The sequence below is a fragment of the Panthera onca genome, chromosome B1 (genome assembly GCF_046562875.1).
Source record: "Panthera onca isolate mPanOnc1 chromosome B1, mPanOnc1 haplotype 2, whole genome shotgun sequence".
In the NCBI taxonomy this organism is placed as follows: Eukaryota; Metazoa; Chordata; class Mammalia; order Carnivora; family Felidae; genus Panthera; species Panthera onca.
Window position 1 is genome coordinate 54,750,795 of NC_138342.1, and position 21,123 is coordinate 54,771,917.

Sequence of the window (21,123 nt, forward strand, 5' to 3'; positions counted from 1 at the left end):
TCCGTCCTCCTCCACAGCTTTTTTCTTTTGCATTTTCACCATATAACATACTATTATTTTACTTACATTCTTCATTAACTGTCCATCTCTATTAGGATGAAGCTTCTTGAGAAGAAGAATTTTTTAGTTTCATTTTATTCTCTGCTATCTCAGGTGCCTAAAGCAAAGCAATTATTAAAACATGAAAAATTCATAGATATTCAGGAAATACATAACATAGTCTATTATAGTGTTGTTAATAATAATAATAATAATAATAATAATAATAAGCACTGTATAATGCTTATTATGTGCCAAGCACTGTATTAAGGGCTTTATGTATGTCTATTCATGTCATTGACTCATTTCATCTCCATTTCCACATGAATCTACAAGTAGGTAAGACTTTTGTCTATATTTTAGAGTTGAAGAAATTACAGCCCAAAGAGGCTAAGAAACTCTTATACTGAGAGTATGTGGGAAATTAGAATCTGAACATGGAATGTATACATTACTTCTCTAGGTTCTGATTCCTCTATTAAAATCAGGAAAATAAGAATTTTCTTGTGGAAATTATAGATAACATATACAAAATATAAAGACAATAGCACAGTGCCTAACTCTGGCAAGTCAGTATGTACGTGGAAGCAATAATTATACCGCAACTATTCATACAGAGTAAACTTCAGTATAAGGAATCTTAAAATACCTTTCTAAATGGAAGTGCTGTGTTATTCAATCTCCCAATCTGTGTTTTGATTGGTGGTACCAGACTTAAGGCAGTCCTTCAAAATCACACAAATGAGAATTAGTCTTTTCTGTCTATCTATGGAAAAAATAATTGGGGCTTCATTTTTGTTTTTGTTTGTTTCCTTAGCTTACCAGCTGTATTATATAAGCCTATATCAATGTACATACAGTCTAACAATGCAAGCATATTTGTTTTTCAAATCAAAGGGGGAAGACTTTATAAGCCAGTCAGTATTCATCTTATTTGTGTAAGACTCTAATCTGCTCTTCATTTAAGCTTACAGAGCTCCAGTATGAAGAAATCTTTAAACCCCAGGCCTACTGATTAGCACGAGCTCTGTTCCAGTACCACAGAGAAGTAAGAAATAAGGCTTCATATAGGGGCTCCAAAATGCAGTGGGTAGATTGATGTCCCCACTTGTGTTTCAGTGCCCCCAAAATACCTTCACAGCATGTGCAACAGTATGGGGGCTCTACTGAATTTGCATTCTGGAAAACAAACTAAAAGGTCAACACGCATGTATATTTATAATGGAATTGGTATTTGTTAATCAATGAGGGGAAATGTTTCTTCCTTTGTAGCAAGTTCTCAAACTTTTCTGGGGAGAGCCTGCAGCTAGCCTTAGAAAGCTCTTACAAATTACACATCAATATTTTCTAAGATACTTGGGACAAAGCACTGTTAAACTAATAGTCTACTGGCTTTATAATTTCAATACTAAAACTAAGATGCAATATTAGACTGGTACATTTTTCATGTTCTTTAAAGGGAGAAAATATACGAGGGTAAAAGTGGAGTAGAAAATTTTAAAAAATAATAATATTTTTTTTGAAACCACACCATAGTGTAAATACCCTCAGATTGGCAAATATTCTTTAGCTGGAAACTATGGGTGAAGCATGTCAATATCACAGGGGACAATAATCGTCAACCAGCTTTATCAAAATAGAGATCATACCTTAATGTAAGTCTTCTCTAATAAGAATGGTAAAAGCAGCATTTCACCCCTAACTCCCAATTTTATACTTATAATTGATTAGTCATTTTTTTTACCCCAGGTTAACTAGTTCTGAAAACATTTGTTTGTATGACTCATAGAGATATCTAGAAAAATAATTAATCATGAAAGCATCACTTCGGGAATATAAAATGAGAGTTTCTCAGTATACCTCCATTTGGTTATTCAGGTCAAGTTGTCTGATAAGATCATTTCTCCCAAATCCATATCCTTCATACCAGGTGACTCCTGTTACCGAACACAGCACCTGCACCAGACAAAGTAGTGGGAATAGTGGACCATGAGTTCTCCACCTCTATTCCCTCTATTGTTTGCTATAGTCATTACATCATCTCTCTTTTTGAGTCCACCAACTGTCATAATCCTTTACAATTTCACCTTTGGAGATTATTTCATATACTTTTAGTTCTAATTTTCTAAGTCCTAGCAACATAGAAGAGAATCCCTTGCAATTATTAGTCACATTATCCAAGCCACATTCTCACTTCTAGGAACATCTGGCAACCTTCAAGATTAATGTCTTCTTGCAAAACTTAATCACTGAAGTCAGTACTTCCTTGCCTGACCTCAGCCCCCTGCTCATTTATTTATTCTTTCTCAGATAGTACTTAGCACCCACTACTTTGCATATGATACTCAATAAATATCAGATTAAATTGAGATTCATCCAGGGGCACCTGGGTGGCTTAGTCAGTTAAGCGTCTGACTCTTGGTTTCAGCTCAGGTCATGATCTCACAGTTCATGGGGTCAGCACGGAGCCTGCTTGGGATTCTCTCTCTCTCCCTATCTCTCTCTCTGCTCCTCCCTCACTCATGTACTCTCTCTCTCAAAATAAATAAATAATTTTTTAAATTAGATTTATCCTTTTGTTTATTACAGTTCCAGTAACTTTGTATTATAAGTGAACTTCTGGGTTGTAAATGGGTTTTAGTTTCAGACATGAGTGGCTTGGAAATCAGTGGATGGAGTAATTAAGCAGCAAACTTAGGTTAGTAGAGAAAAACTACAGTAACTGAATAGGAGGTAAAATTAAAAGGTGATAGGAACACACTCAGAGAAGACAAAGCTGATACTAAAGTGAGTCTGGGAGAAGATTTATAACTCATACAGTATAATAATAATAAATTTAAAAGTTTTGTTAGCACATATATGTAAAATGTGAGCTATAGTGGAAGAAGGTTGATGAGCAGGGTGATATGATATTATGAAGAGACAATGGGCAAAAGAGAACTTGAAAGGGGGATTGTTATGAGGTTACAGTTGCAGTTAACATGTGTTATCCAGGTACAGTGATATTCTGTCATGAGTAAGACATTGTAAGTTTAAATTTTTCCTCCTAATAAGAGGTTTTTGTTTACTAATAAAGCAAAATTGCTTTGTTGTTTCAAATAAGGAGTTACTAGTCATAGTAAGAGAGCTTATACAATTACTTGATAATGTCTCAATACATTGTGACTGCCTTCATCCCATAGTTCTATTGACTTGCTTTTGAGGGAAATGGAAGAACTAGCGATCCCATCTCTTAGATTGACAAATAATGCAAAAAAAAAAAAAAAACAAGTTCCCTTAAATTTGTGCAAACAAAATTCAAATGGAAGTTAACCAATTTGTGTACATTATTATAATAACCCTGCTGGGAAGCAGCTGCATATAATATTTTAAAGCATAGGCTTTGGTGTTGAATGAACCTGGGCCAGCCATTGCCCCACTATTCATTAGCTGTGTACCTTTGGGAGATTCATGGCACCTCTCTGGGCCTCAATTTTCTCATCTGTAAAATGAAGATAACTCCTATGCCACAGGGTTAGTTTGGAAATTAAATGGTGTGGTACATGTAAGATAACAGCTATGTAAATTGAACTATTTATGACAATAACAATGATGGTGACAGTATCATATTGTGACATAAGCATCAAAGCAGCATGAGTCATTCCTTTTTCTCTCCCCTTTGATGTGCAACTAATCCAACGTTCATAACTGAAAAAAGAAAAGTCCCTCTGTACAACATACCAGGACACCTCAAAGATCCATTCATCTGTTCACCAAAAGTGGGTGGGTTGGACAGCAGAGGAACAGCAGAGCAAGGGAGGTGGTGACAGAGGTGGTGATGGCAAAGAAGGCTACAGCCCATCTGGCAGCAAGCAGGCATGATCTTTCTGCAAAGAGGTTGGAAGGTGAAGGCCATGAGTGGGGATCTGCCCTGCCATACATACTGTAGCTGGAGATACCAGTCGCTATCTCTGAGGAGAGGCCACAGTGATGCCAGGAGAGAAAGGAAAGGAAAAAAGCAAAAAAAGCTGAAAACAAGAGTCTTCTACTGGAGATAGATGTCTCCTTCTAGAGACAGGAGGGCTAACTCTAGACCTCTGGGACCCTTCCTGCACCTTCAGGATACCTGTAGCAGGCAGTAGGCACACCCAAAGCCTCAAGTGCTAAGCATATGCCTCCTTGCACACCTCTGTTCCAACTCTGCCATCACTCTTTGCCCCTTTGTGGTGTGTATGTGTGTTTGTTTTAATCCAATCTTAGCAGTGAGTCACATTGTCAGGGAAACTAAAACCTTCTGCTATATCGCCACCTTCTGGAAAACAAAAATAAGGCTTCTAATTACCAACCTGGTAAACTGATTCTGAATCAAAGTAAAGAAAAATCTTGCCTAAATAATAAAGGTCTTTCTTGCTTCAAATGTAGTGGCAGAGGCACTTTTCATCAATACCATGAAACATCAGAATATGGTATCGCAAAAAGAAAATGAAAATTTTCTAGTAACTGGATGCAAAGTCATGGAATATTACAATCCAACTGATAATTTAAAATAGTTGCTATGAATAAATCTAATGAGCTACAAGGAAACTCAGAAAGTCAATACAATGCTCATAGATCTAAAATCAGTGAACAGGAGGAGTACTTTACCAAACAGACTGGAATTCTAAAACTTAACCAAACAAATACTGGAGCTGAATAACTCAATAAATGAAATGGAGAGTGCATCAGATGCATTGGAAATAGGGAAGATAACATGGAAGAGAGAATGAGTGACCTGGAAGGTAGAAATATAGAAGTAATTCAGGTGGGAGAGCAGAACCAAGATTTTTAAGAAGTGAAGAAACTCTACAAGAACTGACTTCGTTTAAAAAGACAACATAAGAATAATGGGTATTCCAGAAGGAGAAGCAAGGGAGGAGGGAAGAGAGGGTTATTTTTTAAAAGAATAGGTGATAACTTCCCAAACCTGGGGAAAGAACCAGATATACAAGTCCACGAAACTAATAGAACACCTTATTATCCCAACACAAAAATACCTCTCCAAGACACATTATATTAAAATTGTCAAAAATCAACTACAAAGAAAAAACTTAAAGGCAGCCAGGGAGATTTAAAAAAAGAAGAGAAGAAAGCAATCTACAAACAAATCAGTATGCCACTATTAGGCTATTGGCAGATTGGCAGATTTCTCATCAGAAACCCTATAGGACAGGAGAGAGTAGAATGACATACTCAGAATATTTAAAGATAAAAACTGCTAGTCATGAATACTCTATTGAGCAAAAGCAAACTTTAGATATGAAGGGTAGGGGCTCCTGGATGGCTCAGTCAGTTGAGCGTTCGACTTTGGCTCATGGTTCATGGGTTCAAGCCTTGCATCAGACTCTATGCTGACAGGTCAGAGCCTGTAGCCTGCTACCGATTCTGTGTCTCCCTCTCTCTCTGCCCCTTCCCTACTTGCATTCTCTCTCCCTCTCTCTCTCTCTCTCTCTCTCTCTCTCTCTCTCTCTCAAAACTAAACATTAAAAAAAATTAGACATGAAGGGTAAATAAAGGCTTTCTCAGACAAACAACAGCTGAAGGAGTTCACCACCACTAGACCTGCCTTACAAAGAATGTTTAAAGCACTTCTTCATGCTGAAACAAAAAAACAAAAGTATACAAAATTCTTATTTTGTGATTAAGGTAATAGTCAGGGGGTTCCTGGGTGGCTCAGTCAGTTGAGTGTCCATCTCTTGATTTCAGCTTGGGTCATAATCCCAGAGTCATGGGATTGAGCCCCTTGTCAGACTACACACTGATCATGGAGCCTGCTTAGGATTCTCTCTCTCCCTCTGCCTCTCTCCCCAACTTATGTGCTCTCTCTCTCTCTCTCTCTCTAAAATTAAAAAAAAGATGATAGAATTAGAATACTCTGACTCTTTTTTAGAATAGTGTATTAAACTCTTAACTATAGAATAAAATTAAAGGAAAAGAGTATTAAAAATAGCTACCTACTATAATTTGCTAACACAATCACAGCATAAAAAGAATATCTGACCTCAAAAATATAAAAGGGGAAAAGTAAAAGGATGAAAACCTTAAAGGCAAATGAAGATAAATTGCTATCTACAGAAAAATACTATTTTATCTATGAGATGTTTTATGCAAACCCCATGGTAACCACAATGCAAAACTATAGAGCAGACATACGAAACATAAGAAAGGAGGGAGGATTAGCAAATCACCATGGACAATCACCAACTTACAAAGATAGACAGAAACAGAAGGAAAAAGAAACAATGGAGAGACAAAACAACCTGAAAGCAAAGATAAAATAGCAGTGCATTTTATCTCTGTACATTACATATCAATGTGCATATCATTGTACATAACATTACATATCAATAATCAAAATGTAAGTGGATTTTACTCACCAGTCAAAAGGCAGGGTAGCTAGATGGGTTAAAAAAAAAAAAAAATAGACCCAACTATATGCTGCCTACAGGAGACTCATTTCAGCTATAAATACACATAAAGGCTCAAGATGAAAGGATGGAAGATGATTTCCAAGCAAACAAAAATGAAAAGAAGGTAGACTTAGCCATACTTATATCAGACAAAATAGACTTCAAGCCAAAAAGGGTGATAAGTCACAAAGAAGGTCATTTTATAATGATAAAGGGGTCATTATATCAAGAAGATATAGCAATCATAAGTATATACACTCCAAACACACAAGCACCAAAATATATTAAGCAAGTAATAATAGATCTTAAGGGAGAAATAGAAAACAATAAAATAGTTGTAGGAACTTCAATATCCCCATTATCAGCAATGGATAGATCATCCAGATAAAATCAAAAAGAAAACAGTGGAACTGAACCACACTTTGGAACAAATGGACCTAATGCAGGACATTCCATCCACAGCAGCAGAATACACATTCTTCTCAATTGTACAGGGGACATTCTCCAGGATAGATTATATAATAGGCAAAAAGAAAAAAAATTCGTAGCAAATTTAAGAAGATTGAAATCATACCAACTATCTTCTCTGACCACAATGGCATGAAACTAGAAATTAACAAGAGGAAAATGAGAAGATCTACAAATACGTGGAAACTAAACAACACACTTTTAAGCAACCACTGGATCAAAGAAAACATAATGAAAAGGAAAATAAAAACATTATCTCAAAACAAATGAAAATCGGAGTGCATCAAATATTGTGGCATATAGCAAGAGCAATTCTTGGAAAAAGTTTATAAAAACAAATGCATATATTAAGAAATTAGAAAATTCTCAAATTAAAAAACCTAACTTTACACTTTAAGGAACAAGAAAAGAGCAAACTAAGCCCATAGTTAGCAGAAGAAAGGAAATACTGTGGATCAGAGTGGAAATAAATGAAAGAGCCCAAACAACAGAAAGGATTATCAAAACTAAGATGTCCTTTGGAAAGATAAAAATTGACAAACCTTTAGCTAGACTAAGAAAAAAAAAGAAAACTCAAATAAATACAATTATAAATAAAAGAGGTAACATTGCAACTTATACAAGATGGTGAGACTGCTATAATTATATGCCAACAAATTACATAAAATTTATCCTCAAAGAAATGGATACATTTCTAAAAACACACAAACTATCAAAACTGAGACAGGAAGAAATAGAAAATCTGAACAGAGAAATAACTAGTAAAGAGATTGAATTAGTAATCAAAAAGCTCTTGTACACTCACTTGCCATGAGTATTTATTATGTAACAAATACAAAAGTAGAAAATTTTAAAGGATAAAATAAAAAATAAGTTAAAAATCAAAGGAGTACCTAAAATTTAAGCCTATTTAACCACCAGGCCACAGACTTTATCTTCTAGGCTACACTTAGGGAATGTTCTCAAAGGGAGGGCAGTACAGGGCTTGACATATAGGCATTGAGGTAGTACACTATTCAAAAGTACTACCTCCCTACATGTTAGACTTTTGCTAACTTGCATGAGTGTGGAAGAGAAGGAATAGAGATCCTGAGGCTTCCAAATGAGTCTTGGAAAGAGGAAAAGAAACCTTCCTACATAAGCACTGACCCTTAAAGTTTGCACATAGGATCTCATACACATGCTCAAACACACACCACACACACACACACACACACACACACACGGCTAAGTCCTGGCCAGTCCTCACCTGCCCTAAAGGTCACAGAATTCAATTCCTGACCTCCAAAGAAGGTGGCAGGAGGGGTGTCAGGAATGTGTGCAGTGCTAGTGGCAGGTACACACGGAAGTTAGAAGGGCATGAATGGGTAAGGGAGTGGGTGTGTGCACACAACCAGCTACTCCCACATAGGGCTCTGCAGATTGGATAATAAAATTGTCAAAGAAATTGGACTTAAAAAAACGAATCTCTTCTAATTCAAACAGAGGTGTTCATGGGTGAGTGGGGGGTCCTAACCCTGAGGCCAGACCTGGAAATACGACACAACACAAGAAGGAAGGAAGAGGAAAACATATGACAAACGAAGCAGGCAAATCAGGCACTAGCTCACAAAATGACTCAGGCCAGTGGGACAAGAGAAGGCAGGAGACAAGGAGCAGAGAAGGGATACTCGGGTGTCTCTGAAGAATGTTGCCTCTTGTTGCTGCTTTCCTAGACTGCCTCAGCTCAAATTCCTATGTAGCCACTCACTGTACTGTGACCATGGACAAGTTGTTTAAACTCCAAGTGTCTCAATTTCCTCATCTGCAAAATGGACATGAAGATACTACATTTGTCATAAGGTTTATGTGTGGTAATACGTGTGTTAAATAAATTAATGCATGTAAAGCACATAGAAATAACATTCAAGAAATGATATCATCAGGGGCGCCTGGGTGGCGCAGTCGGTTAAGCGTCCGACTTCAGCCAGGTCACGATCTCGCGGTCCGTGAGTTCGAGCCCCGCGTCAGGCTCTGGGCTGATGGCTCGGAGCCTGGAGCCTGTTTCCGATTCTGTGTCTCCCTCTCTCTCTGCCCCTCCCCCGTTCATGCTCTGTCTCTCTCTGTCCCAAAAATAAATTAAAAACGTTGAAAAAAAAATTTAAAAAAAAAAAGAAATGATATCATCAGGATCATTTTTATTATTATTCACAGTTTATTAGCAAGTTCTCAAGGCTGTGGATTGCTTTGTACCAAAGCCAGTCCTTCTGCCTGGCTCCTGTCCATGCCATGAGAAATCAGTAAGCACCACTACATCCTTCCAAATCTGTATGTCCTAAGTGATCTTCCAGCAGGACCAGAGCACACTGGAGAGGGACAGGCCCTGACAGACACCTGGGGCTCAAAAGAAAACTCTGTGCTGTTTTTCATCTCCATTTTCTAAGTCAGCAGGCAAAGGACAATATCCAAAACAATGAAGCCACTCACCTAGGAACTTGGCCAGGTGCACAAAAGAGAGTGCATGACGTGCAATTAATCATGCACAATATTACAGTTGAATACAGTAGTATGAACTGCCAGTTAGGTATTTCATACCATAACACATTAAGGGAATTGTCCATAGAAGCTAAAATTTTTATTAAAACCCAATGCAAAACACTGTCCCTAAATTCTAAGCTTCTGGGCAAAACACTTTCCAGTGGTATCATGATTTAAAAATTTGTGTTAAGTAAACGCTTTTGTTAAAAAGTGAATCTGGTAACATCAATATATCCCAAACTAAACCCAAGACAATGTTTCCGGTTTAGGAGATCCGGATCCACCATCAATAACACAAAAAGCTTCTCGAACTCCTCCAAATCATAATGAACCTAACGTAGAAGCACAAGATTATGAGTATTAACAAGCTTACCAGGACAAATGTGATACACATCATAGCAAAACCCCCATGGCATCAAAACTAATGATGAAGCTACACATAGTTGAGCAGGGTGCTGCAGCAGCTGGCAGAGCAGCATGGTATACAGATATAAGCCACAGAGTAATTGTGTTTAAGTAGAGTTACCATGCACACTATGCACCTAGGGATTGTGCAGGCATCTCCGATCGCATTTTTAATGACTGTTCAGATGAAGACAGGATGATTAATGATATACGTTCTCATTTTTTTTCAATATATGAAGTTTATTGTCAAATTGGTTTCCATACAACACCCAGTGCTCATCCCAAAAGGTGCCCTCCTCAATACCCATCACCCACCCTCCCCTCCCTCCCACCCCCATCAACCCTCAGTTTGTTCTCAGTTTTTAACAGTCTCTTATGCTTTGGCTCTCTCCCACTCTAACCTCTTTTTTTTTTTTCTTCCCCTCCCCCATGGGTTTCTGTTAAGTTTCTCAGGATCCACATAAGAGTGAAACCATATGGTATCTGTCTTTCTCTGTATGGCTTATTTCACTTAGCATCACACTCTCCAGTTCCATCCACGTTGCTACAAAGGGCCATATTTCGTTCTTTCTCATTGCCATGTAGTACTCCATTGTGTATATAAACCACAATTTCTTTATCCATTCATCAGTTGATGGACATTTAGGCTCTTTCCATAATTTGGCTATTGTTGAGAGTGCTGCTATAAACATTGGGGTACAAGTGCCCCTATGCATCAGTACTCCTGTATCCCTTGGGTAAATTCCTAGCAGTGCTATTGCTGGGTCATAGGGTAGGTCTATTTTTAATTTTCTGAGGAACCTTCACACTGTTTTCCAGAGTGGCTGCACCAATTTGCATTCCCACCAACAGTGCAAGAGGGTTCCCGTTTCTCCACATCCTCTCCAGCATCTATAGTCTCCTGATTTCTTCATTTTGGCCACTCTGACTGGCGTGAGGTGATATCTGAGTGTGGTTTTGATTTGTATTTCCCTGATGAGGAGCGATGTTGAGCATCTTTTTATGTGCCTGTTGGCCATCCAGATGTCTTCTTTAGAGAAGTGTCTATTCATGTTTTCTGCCCATTTCTTCACTGGGTTATTTGTTTTTCGGGTGTGGAGTTTGGTGAGCTCTTTATAGATTTTGGATACTAGCCCTTTGTCCGATATGTCATTTGCAAATATCTTTTCCCATTCCGTTGGTTGCCTTTTAGTTTTGTTGGTTGTTTCCTTTGCTGTGCAGAAGCTTTTTATCTTCATAAGGTCCCCGTAGTTCATTTTTGCTTTTAATTCCCTTGCCTTTGGGGATGTCTCAAGTAAGAGATTGCTACGGCTGAGGTCAGAGAGGTATTTTCCTGCTTTCTCCTCTAAGGTTTTGATGGTTTCCTGTCTCACATTCAGGTCCTTTATCCATTTTGAGTTTATTTTTGTGAATGGTGTGAGAAAGTGGTCTAGTTTCAATCTTCTGCATGTTGCTGTCCAGTTCTCCCAGCACCATTTGTTAAAGAGACTGTCTTTTTTCCATTGGATGTTCTTTCCTGCTTTGTCAAAGATGAGTTGGCCATACGTTTGTGGGTCTAGTTCTGGGGTTTCTATTCTATTCCATTGGTCTATGTGTCTGTTTTTGTGCCAATACCATGCTGTCTTGATGATTATAGCTTTGTAGTAGAGGTTAAAGTCTGGGATTGTGATGCCTCCTGCTTTGGTCTTCTTCAAAATTACTTTGGCTATTCGGGGCCTTTTGTGGTTCCATATGAATTTTAGCATTGCTTGTTCTAGTTTCGAGAAGAATGCTGGTGCAATTTTGATTGGGATTGCATTGAATGTGTAGATAGCTTTGGGTAGTATTGACAGTTTGACAATATTTATTCTTCCAATCCATGAGCATGGAATGTTTTTCCATTTCTTTATATCTTCTTCAATTTCCTTCATAAGCTTTCTATAGTTTTCAGCATACAGATCTTTTACATCTTTGGTTAGATTTATTCCTAGGTATTTTATGCTTCTTGGTGTAATTGTGAATGGGATCAGTTTCTTTATTTGTCTTTCTGTTGCTTCATTATTAGTGTATAAGAATGCAACTGATTTCTGTACATTGATTTTGTATCCTGCAACTTTGCTGAATTCATGTATCAGTTCTAGCAGACTTCTGGTGGAGTCTATGGGATTTTCCATGTATAATATCATGTCATCTACAAAAAGTGAAAGCTTAACTTCATCTTTGCCAATTTTGATGCCTTTGATTTCCTTTTGTTGTCTGATTGTCGATGCTAGAACTTCCAACAGTATGTTAAACAACAGCGGTGAGAGTGGACATCCCTGTCATGTTCCTGATCTCAGGGAAAAAACTCTCGGTTTTTCCTCATTGAGTATGATGTTAGCTGTGGGCTTTTCATAAATGGCTTTTATGATCTTTAAGTATATTCCTTCTATCCCAACTTTCTCAAGGGTTTTTATTAAGAAAGGGTGCTGAATTTTGTCAAAAGCCTTTTCTGCATCGATTGACAGGATCATATGGTTCTTACTTTTTTTTTTTTTTATTAATGTGATGTATCACATTGATTGATTTGCAAATGTTGAACCAGCCCTGCATCCCAGGAATGAATCCCACTTGATCATGGTGAATAATTCTTTTTATATGCTGTTGAATTCGATTTGCTAGTATCTTATTGAGGATTTTTGCATCCATATTCATCAGGGATATTGGCCTGTAGTTCTCTTTTTTTACTGGGTCTCTGTCTGGTTTAGGAATCAAAGTAATACTGGCTTCATAGAATGAGTCTGGAAGTTTTCCTTCCCTTTCTATTTCTTGGAATAGCTTGAGAAGGATAGGTATTATCTCTGCTTTAAACGTCTGGTAGAACTCCTCTGGGAAGCCATCTGCTCCTGGACTCTTATTTGTTGGGAGATTTTTGATGACTGATTCAATTTCTTTGCTGGTTATGGGTCTGTTCAAGCTTTCTATTTCCTCCTGATTGAGTTTTGGAAGGGTGTGGGTGTTTAGGAATTTGTCCATTTCTTCCAGGTTGTCCAGGTTGTTGCCATATAATTTTTCATAGTATTCCCTGATAATTGCTTGTATCTCTGAGGGATTGGTTGTAATCATTCCATTTTCATTCATGATTTTATCTATTTGGGTCATCTCCCTTTTCTTTTTGAGAAGCCTGGCTAGAGGTTTGTCAATTTTGTTTATTTTTTCAAAAAACCAACTCTTGGTTTCGTTGATCTGCTCTACTGTTTTTTTAGATTCTATATTGTTTATTTCTGCTCTGATCTTTATGATTTCTCTTCTTCTGCTGGATTTAGGTTGTCTTTCCTGTTCTGCTTCTATTTCCTTTAGGTGTGCTGTTAGATTTTGTATTTGGGATTTTTCTTGTTTCTGGAGATAGGCCTGGATTGCAATGTATTTTCCTCTCAGGACTGCCTTCGCTGCATCCCAAAGGATTTGGATTGTTGTATTTTCATTTTCATTTGTTTCCATATATTTTTTAATTTCTTCTCTAATTGTCTGGTTGACCCATTCATTCTTTAGTAGGGTGTTCTTTAACCTCCATGCTTTTGGAGGTTTTCCAGACTTTTTCCTATGGTTGATTTCAAGCTTCATAGCATTGTGCTCTGAAAGTATGCATGGTATGATTTCAATTCTTGTATACTTATGAAGGGCTGTTTTGTGACCCAGTATGTGATCTATCTTGGAGAATGTTCCATGTGCACTTGAGAAGAAAGTCTATTCTGTTGCTTTGGGATGCAGAGTTCTAAATATATCTGTCAAGTCCATCTGATCTAATGTATCATTCAGGGCCCTTGTTTCTTTATTGACCATGTGTCTAGATGATCTACCCATTTCTGTAAGTGGAGTTTTAAAGTCCCCTGCAATTACCACATTCTTATCAATAAGGTTGCTTATGTCTGTGAGTAATTGTTTTATATATTTGTGGGCTCCCGTATTCGGCGCATAGACATTTATAATTGTTAGCTCTTCCTGATGGATAGACCCTGTGATTATTATATAACGCCCTTCTTCATCTCTTGTTACAGCCTTTAATTTAAAGTCTAGTTTGTCTGATAGAAGTATGGCTACTCCAGCTTTCTTTTGACTTCCAGTGGCATGATAAATAGTTCTCCATCCCCTCACTCTCAATCTGAAGGTGTCCTCAGGTTTCAAATGAGTCTCCTGTAGACAGCAAATAGATGGGTCTTGTTTTTTTACCCATTCTGATACCCTATGTCTTTTGGTTGGCGCATTTAGCCCATTTACATTCAGTGTTATTATAGAAAGATATGGGTTTAGAGTCATTGCGATGTCCGTAGGTTTCATGTTTGTAGCGATGTCTCTGGTACTTTGTCTCACAGGATCCCCCTTAGGATCTTTGTAGGGCTGGTTTAGTGGTGACTAATTCCTTCAGTTTTTGTTTGTTTGGGAAGACCTTTATCTCTCCTTCTATTCTAAACGACAGACGCTGGATAAAGGATTCTCGGCTGCATATTTTTTTCTGTTCATCACATTGAAGATCTCTTGCCATTCCTTTCTGGCCTGCCAAGTTTCAGAAGAGAGATCGGTCACGAGTCTTATAGGTCTCCCTTTATATGTTAGAGCACGTTTATCTCTAGCTGCTTTCAGAATTTTCTCTTTTTCCTTGTATCTTGCCAGTTTCACTATACGTCGTGCAGAAGATCGATTCAAGTTACGTCTGAAGGGAGTTCTCTGTGCCTCTTGGATTTCAATGCCTTTTTCCTTCCCCAGATCCAGGAAGTTCTCAGCTATTATTTCTTCAAGTACACCTTCAGCACCTTTCCCTCTCTCTTCCTCCTCTGGAATACCAATTATGCATATATTATTTCTCTTTAGTGCATCACTTAGTTCTCTAATTTTCCCCTCATACTCCTGGATTTTTTTATCTCTCTTTTTCTCAGCTTCTTCTTTTTCCATAATTTTATCTTCTAGTTCACCGATTCTCTCCTCTGCCTCTTCAATCCGAGCCGTAGTTGTCTCCATTTTATTTTGCAGCTCATTGATAGCCTTTTTTAGCTCCTCCTGGCTGTTCCTTAGTCCCTTGATCTCTGTAGCAAGAGATTCTCTGCTTTTCTTTATACTGTCTTCAAGCCCAGCGATTCATTTTATGACTATTATTCTAAATTCACTTTCTGTTATATTGTTTAAATCATTTTTGATCAGTTTGTTAGCTGTTGTTATTTCCTGGACGTTTTTCTGAGGGGAATTCCTCCATTTCGTCATTTTGGATAGTCCCTGGAGTGGTGCGGAACTGTGGGGCACTTCGCCTGTGCTGTCTTGAACAACTTGCGTTGGTGGGCGGGGCCACAGTCAGACCTGATGTCTGCCCCCAGCCCACCGCTGGGGCCACAGTCAGACTGGTGTGTGCCTTCTCTTCCCCTCTCCTAGGGGTGGGATTCACTGCGGGGTGGTGTGGCTTGCACACTGCCAGGCTTGTGGTGCTGTGGATCTGGCGTATTAGCTGGGGTGGATTGGCAGCGTGCACAGGGGTGGGAGGGGCAGGCTCAGCTCACTTTTCCTTCAGAGATCGGCTTCGGGAGGTGCCCTGCAGCACCAGGAGGGAGTCAGACCCGCCGGAGGGATGGATCCGCAGAAGCACAGTGTTGGGTGTTTGCGAGGTGCAAGCAAGTTCCCTGGCAGGAAGTGGTTCCCTTTGGGATTTTGGCTGGGGAATGGGCGAGGGAGATGGCGCTGGAGAGCGCCTTTGTTCCCCGCCAAGCTGAGCTCTGTCTTCAGGGGCTCAACAACTCTCCCTCCCTTTGTCCTCAAGCCTTCCTGCTCTCTGAGCAGAGCTGTTAACTTATGATCCTCCCAGATGCTAAGTCCTGCTTGCTGTCGGAACACACTCTGTCCGGCCCCTCTGCTTTTGCCAGCCAGACTCGGGGGCTCTGCTTGGCTGGCGGGCTGCCCCTCCGCCCCGGCTCCCTCTCGCCAGTCCGTGTAGCGCTTACTGCCTCGCTGCCCTTCCTATCCTCTTCCGTGGGCCTCTAGTCTGTGCTTGGCTCCGGAGACTCTGTTCTGCTAGTCTTCTGGCGGTTTTCTGGATTATTTAGGCAGGTGTAGGTGGAATCTAAGTGATCAGTAGGACGCGCGGTGAACCCAGTGTCCTCCTACGCCACCATCTTCCCAGGATCCTCCCATTCTCATTTTTTTAAGTGCCAAATATGAAGCCAATCCTACATAAATCCTGTTACCTTGCAGAGAGAGCAATACTCTCTCATTACCATATACTCCCATAAATCACATGGGATTGCATGGTAGGAACAGCATAGCTGGGCCTTTAATTCTCTTTTTGTGTGTGCATGTGAGTGTGCACTGACACATGCATATGAGGAAAAGACAGAAAGAGAAATGGGGCTTCCATCCACCTTATAAAGTCCTTTCAAGTAAAAGTAACTAGTGTTATAAGTGTTCAATGGTATGTCTTTCTTCAGAAACAATGTAGTATTTACAGGCTAGCACAATGCCTACCACAGAGTACCTCTTCCATAAGTGTTTGTATAAGAGAAAAGGAATAAAAGGATAAGGAAGCAGAAAGTAAGAAAGAAGAAAAGGGAAGGGAAAAGGAAAGAAAAATGACCAGAAATGTTTTCAGATCAGTCTGACCAGCTGAAAGGTCAGCTCTGTGTGCATTTCACATGGGGTATGGCTCAAAGAGTATTGGTGGGAAAACTGTAGCTATTATCACATAGTTCCCTGGTGAATTATATGAGCTATGTGAAGATCCAAAAGGTCCCCGAACTGGTCAATGGCAGAGCTAGACCTAAATTCCAAGTATCCAAGTTCCTAAATGCTTTGAGACACTAAGGTGAAAGTTTATGTATTACACACCATCTAACCCTTTCCAAGAGCCTCCCACCAATCTGATGTGGTATCAGAGGGCAAGACATCAAATATCAAGTCTAATTGTTTCCATTAGACAGTTATACTGAGTTGGTTTCAAATATAAAAAACAACTGAACTATTTCTGTCTCTTTAATTTCCACCATTTTCCCTTATAATTCAGGAAACTTTCTGAATTCACAGACTTCAGTTCTCTTGAGTTAGAAACAGCTCTTTACTTCCACGAGGTGCTTCACAGATGTGTCTTGCGACCCTTTCAGCTTTGCTGTTTACTGCTAACCACAGTGTTCTCCCCAATCAGCAAGTCTTTGTAATGTGTTAAACCATTAGGGTGACTGAACTGGGTTACAGAGTGAACTAAAGTGGATATAGAAAAAAAATTAGTGTCACAAGTCATTTGCATCCATTATTCTAATGGATTTTAAAACAATGAAATTATTTCTTATCAAAGCATATTGAAAATGTGTGCAGTTTAGAAGCCACTTGATTTTCATATACTCTATATTTTAACATTTAACAATGTGACAGTCTAAAAATGGCACATTGTCACAGTTGAAAACCACTTTAGAAATTCTGAGATACTAAATTAAGTGTGGGGTAGGCCACATACAATTATCTTTGGAATTTCAGGGCAATATTGGTTCTCAAGGACTTTGATGACAATATAGTGATCACATGACCCATATAACTGTTCTTTTCTCAAAATGTTTTTCTTAAAGTGTAAACTTCTTATGAATGTATTTTCAAACCAAAAGCTTACAATTGAGGCCACATTGATTAAAGAAAGTTAAATACTAGATTCTAATTCTCTAGTGTTTAGCCAACCTATAGGTTTCAAGTTTTTATTTTCACATGTCTGTTTATCTCCTCAAAGTGAAACTTCAAAAATATTTCACTCTTCATGAATTCAAGAAATGAAACTTCCCTAGGGTCACTGAGAAGGGGAGAAAATAAGTTCTAGAAAGCAAGACCAAATGATACAAGGAAACTCAATAAAGGAAAGACTAAAATAGAGAATGATAGAATTTAAGGAATAAGAATGATGAAAAAGATTGAATTTGAAAATAATAAATTAAAATAAGTGAACATTAGTATGTTTTTTAATCTGAAATGGGGAGAGGGGCAGAGGAAGAGAGAGAGAGAACCCCAAGCATGCTCCACACTCAGTGCAGAGCCCTACATGGGGCTTGATCCCATGACCCTGGGATCATGATCTGAGCCAAAATCAAGAGTCAGATGCTTAACCAACTGAGCCACTCAGGCACCCCAGTTTATATATATATATATATATATATATATATATATATATATATATATATGAAGAAAAGAATTAGAAAATACAGAATAGGGGCGCCTGGGTGGCTCAGTCAGTTGAGCATCCTACTTCAGCTCAGGTCATGATCTCACAGTTTGTGAGTTTGAGCCCCACATCAGGCTCTGTGCTGACAGCTCAGAACCTGGAGCCTGCTTTGGATTCTGTGTCTCCCTCTCTCTCTACCCCTTTCCCGTTCACACTCTGTCTCTCTCTCTCTCTCCCTCTCAAAAATAAACATAAAAAAAAAAATAAAATACAGAATAGAAATACAAGCATGGAGGAAATCCTGAGAACAAAGTACTACTGAGCTACGAATTGTATCACTCTTGTGAACCACATTGAAAACTTCCCACCTTACCCCTGTGTATTATATTCGAATGGATCTGTCCATCCCTTGAAGTCCCCAAACCAACCTCAGTGCACAAATTTGAGAAGCCATAACATTTGATCTTTGGCAAAGTGATGGCCAGCTGATCCTTCCTTACTTATATAATTACTATATTCCTAAGTCAATACCCTAATATAAGCCCATCCAGCCATTTATATTCACTATACATTCATCCAGATTCTGCTGGGTACTTATCTTCTGTAACAGTCTTTTACTACCCCTCTCCAATCCCATCTACTATGTACCCCGGAACTTGCATTCCATGATTAACAAACTTCCTAAAATCTTTCACCCCTTGAATGAATTTTCCTTTTATTACATGGTTTTAACTGAAACCTTTGTTTACCACTTGAAGTAGACATTACTAATGATCATCAACATTTCCTATTTTCTTCTCCTCCCTGAATGTTTATGTATGGGCACCCCCTTGAAGTTAGGTATAGACCATGTAATTTTTGCGGTCCAGTGAAATGTGAATCAAAGAGACATTGCATTTCTTTGGATGAGCATTTAAAAGCCAGTATGTGACTCTCTCTATTCTCTTCTTTTAGTGTGGTATTTGTGGAAGCTTATCTTGATGTTCAGGTTACATAACATGAAAACATGCAGGAATACTGAGCCACCCCATGAAGCACAGCTGTCCTAGAGAGTCACTCAACCTGACAGTGAGTTTTCTGTGCTAAACTCTTGTTATGTAAAACCTAAGACCTAGATGTTGTGTGTTTCAGCAGCATAACCTAGCCTATCCTGACTAATACACTCTTGAATAAAAACATCTCTTATTGAGTTCTCTCATGAGCAGTGTGTTCATTTATGTATCCATAAATGCCTCAGAATTGAGATCCCAAATCTATCATCCCCTCCCTCCTCCTCATATACCATACTCATTTGAGAATCATGCCATTTGATGACACAAGCCCTGGAATTTCATCTCTTACATGACCTATATTCAACCTGGATGCTTTCAGTGTTCATATGTATCATCAATTCACCAATTTATCCAATGAGTTGTTTCACTGTCCCACTTCAGTGATCTCAATACCATTTCATCCTCACATTCCATAAGTGTACACACATATTTTCATCACCTGGATCAGGGTTTCCACTGATAATGGATTCATTTATCTCACTTTCTAAACACAGCCTCTTACCCTCCAAGTTCATTCACTTAATCATTTCCTATGATACCAATTCTTTAATCTCATCAGCACTCCTAAGATACTGACCTTTATCTTTTATCTTTTATCTATTTATCATAGTGACTATTGACCCTATGGGCTTTTTTTTGTCCTTAGTAATTCTAATTTTTATAATTTTGCAAATATTCTCAGTGTCCTTTCTTTGTTTTCCTTTCCTTCCTTATGCCCCCACCCCAAAACACTTTACATTGAATTAACAAAAATGTCTGTCTTCTCTGTATCTTCACCTTAGAAAATATCTATAACTGGATAAACTGATTCAAGTATAAATTTGTGCTCAACAAACATCACAAACCAACATCAACTGGATCCTCCTTTACTGCTTAGAAATATTAATGTTCTTTTTAACTCACTCTTTCATTCTTCACAAAAGTTCACCATTCTCCTGAAATCTCAACTTGACCCTTTCTTATTTTTATCATACAAATGATAAGAAAAGAACCCCCACCATGTTCCCAAACAAAAAACCCACAAAGTATAAGCATTAATAATCAGTCATCCTTTTCTTTGTCATTTACTCTGTTGCTTTTCTCTCCTCCTCCTTGTATCTCCAAACTCTCCCTTTTCTAACTCCTCCTTAGCATTTAACTATGATCACAATTCTTTCCTACTTTATAATTACCTAACCACTAAAATTATCTCTTATAATTCCACCTAAATTACTTTCATCCATGTCTTGAGTGCTGTTAAATGCAACAAACTTCATCATCCAACAGTATTTTTATACAGGTGACCACTTTTTTTCTTGGCTTCAATTGTCCCACACTTTCTTGATTTTCCTTTAATATTTCTGCCTGTGTTATCTCAGCCCAGTTTACAAAATCATCTTCTACTTCCAGTTCTTTAATTGTCAATATACATGTAGATTTCATTCTGAATGCAAAATTTCTTAATCCACACACTCTTTCTGGGTGGTCACATTATACATTAATGACCTCTACTATCTACATAGATTATATGTTAATGGTTAACAAATACTTACCTAGAGAACAGACCTCACTCCTAAGCCCCCTCTAACTGCTTACTACACAGCTCCATGCAGGTGTCTCATAGGAATATCATATACAACCTAAACAGATTAAACTTCTGGAATAAACCAAAATGATCCAAGAAACAAAAAATAGAGCACATTAAGTCATAAGGAATTTTCAGGTTGATGGTAAGGAAGTGCATAAGATGAATCTGTGCAACAAACAGAGGTCAGCCTACCCAACTGAAATGGGAAGACAGAGGCAGAAGGAAAGGTCTCCAAGATGAAAATGAAACTGGTAAAATATGAACTGTGTTTAAAGAACTTTAGAAGAAGGCTTTATAAATAAAGTGCAGATTAATTACCAAAGAATACATAGAAAATGAGATAAATTCCAACATTAGAAAGTAACTCCAGGAAAAGCAAAAAATTAACAAGAAATATAATTATAGAATACTTTTTGAGTCATCAGCAAATAATGGTTATGTTATTATAAAAATGTAAATACTGAATGTTGATATAAGCAAATATTGTAACGTAACTATATTGAATAAATGAGAGAA

At 38.2% G+C, this 21,123-nt stretch overlaps 1 long non-coding RNA gene across 4 annotated transcripts in view; it reads right to left on the reverse strand.

Annotated features, from left to right (window-relative positions):
• The window catches only part of LOC132692477 (uncharacterized), a 78,634-nt gene that overhangs the window by 18,933 nt on the left and 38,578 nt on the right, over nt 1–21,123 (reverse strand). For 2 of the 4 annotated variants that reach the window (XR_013554916.2, XR_009616372.3), the window contains exons 2-4: nt 1,900–1,995; nt 689–805; nt 67–157 (exon numbers count right to left, since the gene is read on the reverse strand). This is a non-coding gene — a long non-coding RNA (uncharacterized LOC132692477). Of the gene's footprint in view, nt 1–66; nt 158–688; nt 806–1,899; nt 1,996–3,476; nt 3,550–21,123 lie in introns of those variants that run through there. The other 2 variants (XR_009616373.2, XR_009616370.2) reach the window with 2 other exon arrangements.